The following is a 16490-nucleotide window of genomic DNA, read 5'->3' on the forward strand; positions in this document are numbered from 1 at the left end:
ATAATAGCATAGTATCTCAAGCAATCAAAAGACAAACAAAGTTCAACCAAGAAGATAAGAGAGAACAAAAAGCAACGCTCTCTCTCGAAGCCTATGATCTATACATGTTTCTCCCCCATTGGAAACAAGTTACCAAAAAGTTCATAGAAAATGCATAGCACTAAAATGTCTCTTAGGCTTGGTCTTCAGGTGGTGGTGTCCGGAGAACTCCAAGAAAGAAGGCTTCAGTCGAAGTAGATGGAGCTGATGGAGTAGGTGCCAGAGCTGGTGTGTAGGATCGAAAGTATGTCTAGAGGGGGGGTGATTAGACTACTTGACCAAATAAAAATCTAGCCTTTTCCCAATTTTAGTTCTTGGCAGATTTTAGCTATCTTAGCACAAGTAAAGCAATCTCCACACAATTCAAGCAAGCATGCAAAAGAGTATATGAGCAGCGGAAAGTAAAGCATGCAACTTGCAAGAATGTAAAGGGAAGGGTTTGGAGGATTCAAACGCAATTGGAGACACGGATGTTTTTGTCGTGGTTCCGATAGGTGGTGCTATCGTACATCCACGTTGATGGAAACTTCAACCCACGGAGGGTAACGGTTGCGCGAGTCCATGGAGGGATCCACCCACGAAGGGTCCACGAAGAAGCAACCTTGTCTATTCCATCATGGCCGTCGCCCACGAAGGACTTGCCTCACTAGCGGTAGATCTTCACGAAGTAGGCGATCTCCTTGCCCTTACAAACTCCTTGGTTCAACTCCATAATCTTTTTGGAGGCTTCCAAGTGACACCTAGCCAATCTAGGAGACACCACTCTCCAAGAAGTAACAAATGGTGTGTTGATGATGAACTCCTTGCTGTTGTGCTTCAAATGATAGTCTCCCCAACACTCAACTCTCTCTCACATGATTTGGATTTGGTGGAAAGAAGATTTGAGTGGAAAGCAACTTGGGGAAGGCTGGAGATCAAGATTCATATGGTTGGAATGGAATATCTTGACCTCAACACAAGTGTAGGTGGTTCTCTCTGAGAAAATGTGTATTGGAAGTGTAGGTATGTTCTGATGGCTCTCTCAATGAATGAAGAGTGGGTGGATGGGTATATATAGCCTCCACACAGAATCTAACCGTTACACACAATTTTCCAAACTCGGTGGGACCGAATGGTTAAACTCGGTCGGACCGATTCAACAAACCTAGTCACCGTTAGGATTTTCGGTGGGACTGAGATGCAACTCGGTAGGACCGATATGGTTAGGGTTAGGGCATATCGTAATCTCGGTGTGACCGATTACACGAACTCGGTGGGACCAATTTTGGTAATAAGCTAACCAAAGAGTAGGTCAGGTAAACTCGGTGGGACCGATTCTCTCATCTCGGTGAGACCGAAATGTTACAAAAGGGAAACAGAGAGTTTACATTGCAATCTCGGTGGGACCGATCGCTCATCTCAGTAAGACCGAAACGTTACGAAGGGAAACAGAGAGATTACAATCCCATCTCGGTGAGACCGAGATCCCTATCGGTGAAACCGAATTGCTAGGGTTTGTGGCAGTGGCTATGATATTTGAAACTCGGTGGCGCCGGATAGAAAGAATCGGTGGGGCCGAGTTTGACTTTTGGTTTAGGTCATATGTGGATGTGGGAAGGTAGTTGAGGGTTTTGGAGCATATCACTAAGCAATTTGAGCAAGCAAGCCATTAAGCAACACCTCATCCCTCCTTGATAGTATTGGCTTTTCCTATAGACTCAATGTGATCTTGGATCACTAAAATATAAAATGTAGAGTCTTGATCTTGAAGCTTGAGCCAAACTTTTTGTCCTTAGAATTTTGAGGGATCCACTTTCCTCATCCATGCCATGCCATTCATTGAGCTTTTCCTGAAATATTAATCTTGGAATAATGTTAGCTCAATGAGCTATATGTTGTTAGGGATTACCAAAACCACCCAGGGTTAGTTGCACTTTCATGGTGGCACTGAAGCTGTAGCTGGTGCAGATGACATGGATCTGGTGTCTGTTACTGGCACTGCAGTTGATCTCTGAGCTCGAGGCACTCTGGCAAATGCATCAGTGGTTGTTCTGCCCTTCCTCTCCTGCATATCATCTTGTAGCTGCTCCACAACTGACTGAATCTCAGTTACTTTGACATCTAAATCATAGAATTTTTGCTCCACGATTCTTTCCAAGCTCTCCTGGTTTTGAGTCAGGGTGGCCAGTCCCTTCTCAATCCTCAGAGTGGATGCAATCAGGTAGCCAAGCTGATCTTGCTTGCTTTTTAAAAAGTACTCAGATGCCTCCTCTTGAGTTGTCATCTTGGCAGCCTTCTCTTTCTTTGCTTTCTCCTTCTTGGCTTGTGCTTGTATTGAGGATGGTTCATCTTCATCCATAACCACTTGGTTGTCCTTAAAGTCAGGATAGAGAACAAAGTGTTCCTTATCCAGCAGATATTTTCCTGTGCCCATCTTTGAGTTAATCAACTCCTGAATTTGTGGGGCATATCCACAACTTCTCTTTTGGTCTGCTGTTGTCCTCTTGATAGTCTCAACTATAAGGATCATGACCTTGAACTTCTGTGGCACATCAAATATTTGTAGCAAGTTAATTGCATGGCCTCTGATCATTCTGTGATCACCAGACTTGGGCAAGAGAGTGTGCCTAAGGATCCAATTGATTGTAGGCAGCCCTGACAGCAAGTGTTTTACTGACCCAAACTGGTGAGTCTCAAGATCATCTTCAGGAATCTCCTTGTACATGTTTGCCATAGAGTTGTGATCCATCTTGTTCTTGGCATAGACATCCAAGTCATCTTCTTCTTCCTTAGGAGCATTGATCAAATTTGCCCATTCCTCAATGGTTGAGTGGTACCTTGTACCTTCAGACATCCATACTATCCCGCCATCTGGATAGAAGTGTGCTGTGGAGTAGAATTGCATTATGAGGTCCTCATTCCACTTTGTGAGCTTCTGCCCAACAAAGTCTGCAACTTCACAAGCACTGAAGCTGTCAAACACACCAGGATAGTGTTCCTTATTTTCCTTGATATACTTCCAGTCGACCCACCTCATTTCACACACTATAGGCTTCTTGTCCAGTAGCAATGTCTCATAGAAATCTTGTTGTTCCTTTGTGTGGAACTTGTAATCAACAGCAGTTCTTCTTCTTGTAGCATATGGATCTGTCTCTCTCCATTTCCTCAGTCCTGAGTCTCTCCTGATCTTCATGTTCTCAGCCACAGGATGAGCATCATTGTGGTCTAGAATCTTGGGTTTGTGCTTCCTCAGGACTTGTCCTTCATCATCTTCATCAGCAGCAACTTCAGAAACTGGGGCCTTGTTCTTCTCAGCAGCTGGTATACTCCTGGTATTCCTCTTGGGTGCACTCTTGGGCTTGGAGGCTGCTTTGGGTGCTTCTTTGGGCTTTGATGAAGCAGCCCATGTCCTGATAGCATCACCCATAAGCTTCTGTGCCTTGGGTGCTAGTGCAGCAACCTCTTCTTCTTCTTCTTCCATCATGGAAGCCTTTCCAATCACTCTGGCCATGGTCTTCTTGACCCTTTCCTTCCTTTTCTTCCCTTCTGCAGCAGCCTCTTTGGGTTCAAATCCCAAAGGGACTTGAGTAGATGCTCTGGCCTTAGACATTGGAATTCTCTTTGCAGGAACCGTTTGCTTCATGCCTGGCTTGGTGGCAGCAGCAGTGCTATATTCCTTCTTAACCACTTTCTTCTTGGAAGTGGCCTCATCCTCAACTGCCACATAGTCTTCATCCTCAGACTCTGAAGTTTTCTTCTTCCTTGTTCTGGTGGCATCTTTGGGCAAGTTGCTAGGAGTGCTCCTGCTACCATCATATGAACTGCTAGAGGGACTAGTGCCCTCACTCAGGTGAACCTGCTCCTCTGACCTGTTCTGGCTGTCACTCTGATCAGACATATTGCAAACACTGACTGCAGACCCTGTGAATAGATATAGATGAGATAGAGTGGATGAGCATCACAAAATGCAGAGGTTTTTGCAAAAGAATGAGTCAAAAACTTAGTTTTAGTTTTCCACAGAAAGCATTTCGGATCAACCGATTTGTAAACTCGGTGATACCGAAGCAGCTGTTGGAACCTAAACTAGTGAACTCGGTCAGACCAAGTCACAGTTCGGTTGCACCGAGACTGCTAGGGTTTCACAAAGTCCTGAACTCGGTCATATCGATTTGCAATTCTCGGTCAGACCGAAAATTACATGTGCAATGGCCTGAGCCGAATCGGTGGTACCGAGTTCCACAACTCGGATGGTCCGAGATGGTTTCGGCGGAAACCTAACCCTAAATTTTCAATTCAACTCTAATCTACAGAGTGTTTTGACTGGATAGAAGCGTTTCAATCGTGGTAAGAATCATAGTGAACACAATGTGCTAGGAATCGGACGGGGATAGCACTATGATCGAGTCCATACCCTAGTTCGGCGATGAACTCGCTACGGCGGCAACGGCGGGGAAGAATTCCGTTGACGGCGGTGGAGACCAGCGACAAGAGGCAGCTGGTGATGAGGAAGACGATCCGGAGACCCTGGAGGCAGAGCGAGCTATGCGCGGGCGAAGGGGTTTCGGAGAAATTTCCAAAATTTTGCCTGTGAGTATATATAGCCCGACCCTGTTGGTGTGACCGAGTGGAACAACTCGGTGGCACCAAGATTCATAACTACAATCAGTTACTGAAACTCGGTGTGACCAAAAGGTTCAAATCAGTTGCACCGAGATTGAAAACCTAGATTGACTTAGTGATCTCGGTATGACCGAAATGGAGGAATCGGTAAGACCAAAAAGCACAAAGAAGTTTTGGAAGTTTAAGTCTATGACGAATCGGGGACTCCGAGTGCTCCTCACACAGAGTGGTTCGAATCTGACTTGATCAAATTTTGTGATGTAGCATGTATAGAGTTTGAGACGAGAAAAGCATAGATAGCTACAGCGGGTTCTTAGGCATTCTTGTCCATCCACTTGGAAAAAGAAAAGAAAACCAATCAATCAAAACAACAAGTGGATGTCCTTGAGTGAGTAAAATATGCAATCAACATGGTCACCCAATAAAATGGCAATTCAAATATGTGGCAAAGCATGCAAAACCAATTCTAGCATCTATCAAACAATGTGCGATGACTAGGTCATCTATATATGAGTATATTGACTTAGGAGTCAAATGAGAACATTTGATCATAGGTCATACTCATCGTTTAAGCACAAGTGGGGTTACCACTTTTACATAAAGCATTGTTGTGTTCACACCATTAGAGTTGCTTTAGCTCAATTCTTAGAGTAAAGCTCCCCCTAGATGTGAGATCCCCCCTAAGAGGGATGAACTAACCTTGGGTTTTGTCGATGATGACTTCATGTAGATGTTGAAGATGTGGATGCTCAATGTTGATGTAGATCATTTGGAGCTATCCATTGGAGTGAGTTGCACTTTCAATACCTACACGGGTTAGTCCCACAAGGAACAAACAAGGATATCCATAGACATAGAGTGATGCACACACAAGATGATGTCTATGAAAGCTTTTAGGTTACCTTGTCCCTTGTCTTACCAACAAGAGGGTTTGTGACTCCTTGAACTAGTGCAAGATGTGGAAGTTGATTGCACTTGTTCTTGCCAAGATGATAAGAGTGAAGTATGTTGGCGGAGTCACCCTCAAGAACTCTCTAGTTCTTCTTCTTCGGGATCCACACCATCTTGATGGGAATCCTCGGTGTTGTAGTTGTACTTGATGAAGTGGAACTTGAAGTAGTCTTGGGAACCCACTTGACCAAGGCCTTAGGAGCTTCTTCAAATGCATCAATTTCCTCTTGAAGCTTGTCCTTGCCTTTTTGCTTGTGGTCTTGTGGTGGAAGATCATCTTGAGCTTGTGTCCCTTTGAAAGAAGTAGGATCATACTTCTCTTGTTGAGGAACAAACTTCGTCTTGGGGTATTGATCTTCTTCCCACTCAACTCCATTGGCATTGAACTTTCGTTCAAAACCAACACCTTGATTCTTCCGGTGCCTTCCTTGCTTGCGTACAATTTCCTCGAATTGCTTACTTCCGGCAAGGCTCTTGTAAACACCTTTCTCTATAATTCCCTTCAATAAGCTATTTTCTTGCTCAAGTGTAACTTGGCTAAGAGAATCATTAGTGGAATCAAGAGAACTACTAGAAGCAACAATATTGGATTTAGCATGATTATTGTTACTACTAGAGGAAGAATCTTTCTTGTTCTTGTTACTAGACTTGACTTGAGGCATGTAAGTGGATAAGAGTAAACGCTTGGCAATGTAAGAAGAACTTTTCTTACGAAGATCATCATTGATTGCTTTTAAGAACTCATGCTCTTGCTCAAGGTTGAGCTTTTCAAAGCGTAATTTCTCATGAGTCCTTAAAAGTTCTCGATGATCTCCTAAGATAGTTTCATGAGCTAACTTAAGAGTGTTTAGTTCTTTAGTTAGAGACTCAATCTTCTCCTTATCATTGTCATTCGTTTTATCTTGATTAGCATGATTAATTGACGTTTCATCATAGTATTCATCACTAGAGTTGTCAACAAGTAAATCATCATCACCTAACAAGTCATCTTCATCACTATTGAAATCAACATACTCGGGGTGTGATACCTTTGGGCCTTTAGCCATGAAGCATGTTCCAACTCCTTCATTTGGTGAGTCAAATATGTCGTAGGAGTTGGTTGTCACAAGTGCTAGACCGGCAACACCTTCATCTTGAGTATATTCGGAGTCGGAGTGATAGCTTCTCTCGGAGTGGTTGTCGGAGTCGGAGCCGGATACCCATTCACCAACATGAGCTTGATGTCTTCGTTTTGTGTAGCTCCTTGATGACTTGTCCTTTCTTTCCGAATCCTTGCTTCTCCGTGAGGGTCTTCGTTCATAACGATCATCTCTACTCCTTCTTTCTCTAGATGGTGATTCTTCTCTTCTACTTCTTCTCTTGGGAGAATCTTCTCTTCTCTTGTAGGGGGCCGTACACTCATTGGAATAGTGTCCGGGCCTTCCACAATTGTAGCAGTTTCGCTCTCGACTAGAAGATCTTTTGTCATTGTAGGACCTTGACTTGGAGCTTCTCTCTTTGCTTCTACTCTTGTAGAACTTGTTGAAGTTCTTCACCATTAAGCTCAATTCTTCATTGAAGGTTTGTTTCTCACTCGATGATGTGGGGGCTTCACATGAGGCTTTGTAAGCACCACTTGATTTGTTGTGAAGTTCCTCTTTATCCTTGAGTGACATCTCATGAGCAACAATTCTTCCGATGACTTCCGTTGGCTTGAGATCTTTGTAATTGGGCATCATTTGGATCAATGTGCACACGGTATCATATTTTCCATCCAAGGCTCTTAGGATCTTCTTGATGATGAATCTATCGGTCATCTCTTCACTCCCTAAGCCGGCAATCTCATTTGTGATAAGAGCAAGCCTAGAGTACATTTCAGCAACACCTTCACCATCCTTCATTTTGAACTTGTCAAGTTGACTTTGAAGCACATCCAATTTGGATTCCTTGACGGAGTCGGTACCTTCGTGCATATCAATCAAAGTATCCCAAATTTCCTTTGCATTCTCAAGACGGCTGATTTTGTTGAATTCTTCGGGGCACAATCCGTTGAAGAGGATATCACAAGCTTGAGCGTTGTATTGCAGCATTTTCAACTCTTCCGCGGTGGCTTCACGGTTCGGTTCTTTCCCGTCAAAGAATTCACCTTGCAAGCCAATACACACAATAGCCCAAACGGCGGGGTTATGTCCAAGAATATGCATTTTCATCTTATGCTTCCAACTAGCAAAATTAGTGCCATCAAAGTAAGGACCTCTACGGTGATAATTTCCCTCGCTAGACGCCATACTCTCCTAGGTTGTGAAACCAAGGCTATGACCGCCAAAAGCTATGGAAATCAAAGCAAATGGAGACCAAAGCTCTGATACCACTTGTAGGATCGAAAGTATGTCTAGAGGGGGGGTGATTAGACTACTTGACCAAATAAAAATCTAGCCTTTTCCCAATTTTAGTTCTTGGCAGATTTTAGCTATCTTAGCACAAGTCAAGCAATCTCCACACAATTCAAGCAAGCATGCAAAAGAGTATATGAGCAGCGGAAAGTAAAGCATGCAACTTGCAAGAATGTAAAGGGAAGGGTTTGGAGGATTCAAACGCAATTGGAGACACGGATGTTTTTGTCGTGGTTCCGATAGGTGGTGCTATCGTACATCCACGTTGATGGAGACTTCAACCCACGGAGGGTAACGGTTGCGCGAGTCCACGGAGGGCTCCACCCACGAAGGGTCCACGAAGAAGCAACCTTGTCTATTCCATCACGGCCGTCGCCCACGAAGGACTTGCCTCACTAGCGGTAGATCTTCACGAAGTAGGCGATCTCCTTGCCCTTACAAACTCCTTGGTTCAACTCCACAATCTTGTCGGAGGCTCCCAAGTGACACCTAGCCAATCTAGGAGACACCACTCTCCAAGAAGTAACAAATGGTGTGTTGATGATGAACTCCTTGCTCTTGTGCTTCAAATGATAGTCTCCCCAACACTCAACTCTCTCTCACAGGATTTGGATTTGGTGGAAAGAAGATTTGAGTGGAAAGCAACTTGGGGAAGGCTAGAGATCAAGATTCATATGGTTGGAATGGAATATCTTGACCTCAACACAAGTGTAGGTGGTTCTCTCTCAGAAAATGTGTATTGGAAGTGTAGGTATGTTCTGATGGCTCTCTCCACGAATGAAGAGTGGGTGGAGGGGTATATATAGCCTCCACACAAAATCTAACCGTTACACACAATTTGCCAAACTCGGTGGGACCGAATGGTTAAACTCGGTCGGACCGATTCAGCAAACCTAGTGACCGTTAGGATTTTCGGTGGGACTGAGATGCAACTCGGTAGGACCGATATGGTTAGGGTTAGGGCATAACGTAATCTCGGTGTGACCGATTACACAAACTCGGTGGGACCGATTTTGGTAATAAGCTAACCAGAGAGTTGGTCAGGTAAACTCGGTGGGACCGATTCGCTCATCTCGGTGAGACCGAAGTGTTACAAAAGGGAAAGAGAGAGTTTACATTGCAATCTCGGTGGGACCGATCGCTCATCTCGGTAAGACCGAAACGTTACGAAGGGAAACAGAGAGATTACAATCCCATCTCGGTGAGACCGAGATCCCTATCGGTGAGACCGATTTGCCTAGGGTTTGTGGCAGTGGCTATGACATTTGAAACTCGGTGGCGCCGGATAGAAAGAATCGGTGGGGCCGAGTTTGACTTTTGGTTTAGGTCATATGTGGATGTGGGAAGGTAGTTGAGGATTTTGGAGCATATCACTAAGCATTTTGAGCAAGCAAGCCATTAAGCAACACCTCATCCCTCCTTGATAGTATTGGATTTTCCTATAGACTCAATGTGATCTTGGATCACTAAAATATAAAATGTAGAGTCTTGAGCTTCAAGCTTGAGCCAAACTTTTTGTCCTTAGAATTTTGAGGGATCCACTTTCCTCATCCATGCCATGCCATTCATTGAGCTTTTCCTAAAATATTAATCTTGGAATAATGTTATCTCAATGAGCTATATGTTGTTAGGAATTACCAAAACCACCTAGGGATAGTTGCACTTTCAAATAGCTTCCATCCATCACTGTTGATGGAGGTTCAGATCTGGCTGAGTAAACAGGTACTTCAGACTCTGATGATCGGTGATGATCTCGCAACGATTACCGAGAAGGTACTGTCACCATAACTTCAGTGCATAGATAACCACAGCAAGCTCGAGGTCATGAACTGGGAAGTTCTCTTCATAAGGATGCACTTGATGAGAGGCATAAGAAATCACTCTGCGCTATTGCATTAGGACACAGCCTAATCCTTGACGTGAAGCATCGCAATAGATGATGAAGTCTTTGCGAGTATCAGGGGGAGCAAGCACTGGGCAGATGTCAGCTTGTTTTGAGTGCCTGGAAACTTTCCTAACATTTGTCTGTCCAATCGAACTTAACGCCTTTGTGAAGAAGATTCGTCAGTGGCTTGGCGATCTTGGAGAAGTTCTCGACAAAGCGGTGACAATAGCTGGCTAGACCTAGAAAGCTTCTGACTTTCTTGATAGTCTTCGGAGGGGTCCAGTCAAGAATAGCCTGAACGCGCTCTGGGTTGATGGCAATACCATCCTTAGAGATGACATGACCAAGGTAGGTGACTTCGGGTAACCAGAATTCACACTTGGAATACTTGGCATAAAGTTGATGTTATCGAAGCTTCTCTAGAACAAGTTGAAGATGTTTAGCATGTTCTTCTTTATTCTTCGAAAATACCAGGTATCATCTAGATATACTACGACGAACTTGTCGAGGTAATCCATGAATATGTAGTTCATCAGACGGGAGAATGTGGCCGGAGCATTGGTCAAGCCAAAAGACATGATAGTGGACTCGTAAGAACCATAACGAGTGACGAATGCGGTCTTTGGAATATCCGCTTCACGAACACGGATCTGGTGGTAACCCAACCTCAAGTCGAGTTTAGAGAATGTCGATGAACCAGCCAGTTGATCATACAGATCATTGATCCAAGGAAGGGGATATTTGTTCTGAATTGTAGCTTGGTTGATAGGACGATAGTCTTGGACCAAATGATTCGTTCCATCCTTCTTCTTCACAAATAGAGAAGGTGCTCCTCAAGATGAGGAACTTGGACGAATGAATCCACTGCGAAGGGATTTGTCGATTTCCTCCTTAAGTTCAAGGAGTTCGTGAGGCGGCATCTTGTAGGGTCATTTGGCGAGAGGAATGGTGCCTGGTTTCAAGTCGATGACGAACTCGACAACCCGGGCATGGGGTATTCCTGGAAGTTCTTCTGGAAAGACATTGAGGAAGTCGCGAACAACTGGAATCTTTTCAATTCCCTCAAGAGGTGCTGCATTCAATGCATTCAAGGCATAAAGTCGTGCTTCAGCATTTTGAACAATCTGAGCATGGTAGCTTACTATCTCATCAGAAGGATGTAGGAGATGAACGACTTTGGTGGCACAAACGATAGAGGCAGTATGTGCTTTCAACCATTCCATTCCCAGAATGAGGTCAATATTGGAAGACTCTAGAATAATGGGAGAAACATGAAATTCCAACCCTTCGATTTCAACGGGGATGTCGCGACCAATCATGGTAGTTCGACACTGACCCGCAGGGGTTCGTACCACTATTGGAGTGTTCATGGGCTTGCATCGGATCTCGTGTGCGTAAGAAAAAATTTCTGACATGAATGAATGTGATGCTCCTGCATCGAATAAAACAGAAGCCGGTACTGAATTTACGAGAAAAGTACCCATCACAGTGGCGGGCTTCTCTTGAGCTTCATTCAGATCAACATGATTAGCCTGAACACGACCATAAGGTCTGGCATTATTGTTATGGGGCTGATTGTTACGGCCAGTTGAGGGCAAAGCCAGCTGGTTCCTTTTCTGATTGCACTCTTTGGCCAGGTGACCTGGACGGCCACATCTGAAGCACATACCATCATTGGGATTGGTAGCAGGAGCTTGGGGTGGTACAGCTCGAAGAGGCTGCCTCTGCGGTGGAGGAGGCAGACGAGGTGCGGCATATGACTGTCTTGGTGCAGGTGCAGCTGGACGATACATGTTGTGGGGAATCCATATCCAACTATTCTGCGCTGACGGGCCCGAAGATGAGCCAGTGTCACGGCTGCGCCTAAGGGATCCCTGGTGTTCCTGAAGACCAGTCTCAACCTGAATAGCCTTGTTCACCAAGGTGGCAAAGTCGGCAAAGTCATGAATGAGCAGTGCTAGCTTGATATCAGGGTGAAGTCCATCACGAGACTTCTCTTGCTTACGAGCATCAGTTGAAATGTCTTCTTCATCATAACGTGACATGTCCAGAAATTCCCGTTGATAAGCATCTACAGTCTTGTTGCCCTGGGTGAGATTGCGGAAATCTCGCTTCTTCCTGTCCATGATTCCTTGAGGAATGAAGTGGGCACGGAAAGCAGCTTGGAAATCCGGCCAAGTGATGACCGTTCTAGTAGGCAGGGTACGCCTGTGGCTGTCCCACCATTGAGCAGCGGGACCTTTCAGAAAGGAAGATGCAAAGGTGACATAGCTAGCAGGGGCCACACTAGTAGACTCCATTTCATACGTGATGTCGTGGAGCCAGTCATCAGCATCAAGGGGTTGAGTTGAGATGCGGTAAATAGTTGGGTTGAGACACATGAAGTCCTATAGAGTTACTAGGGTTGGCTGTTGATTCATGTACGGACAAGGAAACTGAGCCATCATTCCTTCCATGAACTGGCGGTTCAGCTCAAATTGTTGCATCATTCTAGCAAAGAATTCGGGCGGTGGTGGATCGTTGGCACCACAGCCATGACCAGCGGGTCTAACCATCCTGCTAACATGTAACAGGGGGTAGTTCAGCATTGAGCATTTGCAAAGACAAGGATCATTCATGATGAAACATGCATAAATAAAGAGGTACGATGGATGCCACGTAGTAGTCAACACGACAGTGTGTGCATTACTCAAAATACTATTCTAAGGAATAACTATGGCTTATCCAGCTTTGGGGTGAATGTGGTCACGGGATCCTAATGTTAGAGTTAGTAAATCCGTTTAACCCGAATGGAAGAGAGATCAGAGTCCCAGAGTATAGACAGGGAATAAAAGATCCTAATACCACCCAAATGGCGACCTGGGCCCGAAAGACACATAGCCATGTTAGTAAAAAAATTTGTAGTGACTAGACTCAACTTCGGCCAAGGAGTTGGAAAGGGGGCTACCTACAGGCAGTCGGCTCTGATACCAACTTGTGACACCCTCGATTCAATCGTACACTAATCATACACGCAAATGTGTACGATCCAGATCAAGGACTCACGGGAAGATATCACAACACAACTCTAGACACAAATTAAAATAATACAAGCTTTATATTACAAGCCAGGGGCCACGAGGGCTTGAATACATAAGCTCGAACACACAAGAGTCAGCGGAAGCAACAATATCTGAGTACAGACATAAGTTAGACAAGTCTTCCTTAAGAAGGCTAGCACAAAAGCAACAATGATCGAAAAGGCAAGGCCACCTGCCTGGGAGCCTCCTAACTACTCTAGGTCGTCAGCGGCCATCACGTAGTAGTAGGCACCCTCGGGGTAGTAGCAGTCATCAGTGGTGTCGTCTGGCTCCTGGGATCCATCATCTAGTCGCAACAATCGGGTATGGGGGAAAAAGAGGTAGCAAAGAAACCGTGAGTACTCATCCAAAGTACTCGCAAGACTTACATCAGATCTAAACTAAGTATGCATCTGTATCAAAGGAATGAACTGTATCTGTGGACTAAACTACAGAATGCCAGAAGAGAAGGGGCAAGCCTAGCCTATCGAAGACTAGCATCTTCAAGCATCTTGCAGCATATAGAAGAGTACAGACCAACATAATGTAAAGTAGTAGTAGTGTTATCAACCTCGTCTAGAGATCCTTTCTCGACTCCCTGCGAGAAAGCAATCCCAGAGCCATACTATCCATTTATCACCTCAAGTATCCAGTTCTAGTTGTATCGACCGGGATACAACTCTGAGTGTCCGTTACCGTAGGACAGGCTATCGATAGATGTTTTCTTCCCTGCAGGGGTGCACCAACTTACCCACCATGCTCGATTAACTCTGGCCGGACACACTTTCCTGGTCACGCCCGGCCTCGGCCAAACAATACGCCGCAACCCGACCTAGGCTTAATAGAGAGGTCAAGCACGCCGGACTAAACCTATGCCCCCAGGGGTCTTGCGCCATCGCCTCGGGAACTCCTGCATGTTGCGTGGGCGGCCGGTGAGCAGACCTAGCTACCTCCTTTAACAAGGCAGGTGCTTACCAGTCCAACTCGGCGCGTGCCGCTCAGTCGCTGACGTCTATTAAGCTTCGGCTGATGTGTACGACGCAGAACGCCCACACTATGCCCACATGATGATTAGTGCTATCAGGCCAGAGGCCCCTCGGATCGAATATCCAAATCGTAGTGGATTAGGAACGCGTGGTAACAAACAGAGACTCACGCAAGATGTGACCTCATCGCCCCATCTCGAGTACTTGCGGCAAGGGCTAAGAATGCCCGGCCACACCTCGCAAGTATCTCGCAGGCACCTTCCAGGTCAACCCGACTCCACATCACTCACTATTAAGCTCGCGCGGGTACCCCTTAGGGCCGGCCCGTCTTTAGTAACATGGTTCAGTGTAAAGTCATAGTAACCATAGTAATTGTGTGTCTAACACCAAGGGGAAAACCCGAGGAATCACCCCCGGTGAATTCCACTCGATGTAATCATCAAGGTGAACGTAAGAGGATCCACCCTCGAGGTTCACACTTGAGGGGTTGCACGACAGAGCCGTATCGAAAGTGGTTAAGGAGGAAATCACCCTCGATGACCACGACCGAATAGCTACACTACAGAGGTCTCATTAGGAGTGATGTAAGAGGTTCCACCCTCGGCACTCGATGGTAACTCTGCAGATTCGTCCAACTAGGGGGGTGATGTGCGGTGTCGGGGCCTGGACGTCGATCATGTTGATCGAGTCATCGAACATAAAGTGGGGCAACTGGGACAAGGTGGGGGTCACTGATGGATCACTAACCAACCTATACTAAGCAATTTAGGATAAGCAAGTAAGGTAACAATAAGCAGGTAACAAAAACATGCTATGCATCAGAGTAGGGTCATATAGAAAACAGTAGCAGTTCTAATGCAAGCATGAGAGGGAAAGAAATGGGCGATATCGAAATGCTCAAGGAGGGTTTGCTTACCTGGAAGCTCTGATAAATAAGAAGAAGTGTCGTCGATGTGGTCGATCACAGGGGCGGCATCAGTCTCGGGGTCTACTAGAGAGAGGAGGTGGAAGAAACAGTAAATACAGAGCAAACAGATGCACCACTAAGCATTACATGATGATAGGCAGAGCTAGGGTTGTCCTAACATTGTACTACATGTTGCATACGGAGGGGATAAACATCCAAGGATGAATTCCCGGTGTTAGACGAATTCCGGACAGGTGGAAGAGGGGAGCGGTTCCATGTTCAGCATGCTAGGGGCATGTGACAGATGAAAGGACCGCGTATTTGGATTCGTTGGATTTTCCTGAGAAACTTTCATGTAGAAAACATTTTCATCCGATTTACGGATTAATTTCTGTGATTTTCTAAAGATTTAAACATTTTCTGGAATTATTATTTAACAGAAATTCATTATGACATCAGCATGATGTATGTGTAACGTCAGCAGCCAACAGGACGGCTGACCTCGTCAAACTGACAAGTGGGTCCCACCTGTCATAGACAGTGGACTAACAGAAGTTTAAATTTGACTAAACTGAGGCTAATTAGAAGCTGGGCCCCACATGTCAGTGACTGATTAGGTTTAACTAATTAAGTTTATTTTTAAAACGTTTGACTAACCTAATTAGGGGTGTGGGCCCCATTAGTCAGTGGCTGGGGAATGGTATCCTGCGTTGACCATGGTCAACGCGGTTAAACAGAGGCGCATGGGCCCACTGTCAGCGGCACAGGGCGAGCCCCATGCCATGCCAGGTCAGGGCCGGCGCCGGAGGAGCTCCGGCGAGCCTCCCTCGGGAGTTCACCGGAGAGCGTCGGAATCGCGCTACGAGGCTCGGTTCCGAGTGTGCGAGGGCACATTCAAACGGCGAGGCTGGGACGCATCCAACCGTGGTGGTGGCGTGGACCGAAACGGCCGTAATCTTCACCGGTGGCGAGGTCAGCAGCGGTCGGCGACGAAAAGCATGGGCGCACCGCAGGCGAGCAGCAGCAGACAACGTGGCGGTGCTCGGGGACGGCAGGGGGCGGCTGTGGCGGGAGTGCGGGCCGGCACGGGACCAGGCGGCTGCGGGGAGAAGGTGCAGGAGGGCGGCGCTGCAAGGTAGCAGTAGCGGGATTGGCCGGGCGCGGCCGGCAGCGCACGACGGCTAGGAGCGAGGAGCGAGGCCGAATGCGCTACGGGATGCGGGCGAAGCCGGCGAGAGGAGCGGCTACAGCGTGTGGGCGCACACGAGCGGTCGAGCACAGTAGCAGTAGCTACTGCTGTGGGGTCAGCGCGAGCAGAGATACATCAGCGCGTGGGCGAGCATGGTCGAGGGGAGGCGGGGGAGCGCTTGGGTGCGACCACGAGCGGCGCGTGCGGCCAGGCCGCGACCCGGACGCGGCTAGTGGCATGGGGAACACTGCGACCGCGAGCTCCTCAGGAGCTTGGGCGTGACAGCGGGAGCGCCCTACGGCGGTGAAATGAGGAGAGGGAAGAGGAGGACGGACGGCGGCTCACCGTGCGGCTAAGAAAATCCCTTGACGGCTTTGTAGTGCAGGGGAGGCAACGAACGGAGCGGTGGAGCTCCGGTGATCCGAGGCGGGCGGAGGTTGAAGAAGACGGTGTGACGGCACTCCAGCGCCTCCGAGCTCTTGCGGATGGCACCAGGGGGCATA

This window comes from Triticum aestivum, chromosome 3A (genome assembly GCF_018294505.1).
Source record: "Triticum aestivum cultivar Chinese Spring chromosome 3A, IWGSC CS RefSeq v2.1, whole genome shotgun sequence".
Classification (NCBI taxonomy): domain Eukaryota; kingdom Viridiplantae; phylum Streptophyta; class Magnoliopsida; order Poales; family Poaceae; genus Triticum; species Triticum aestivum.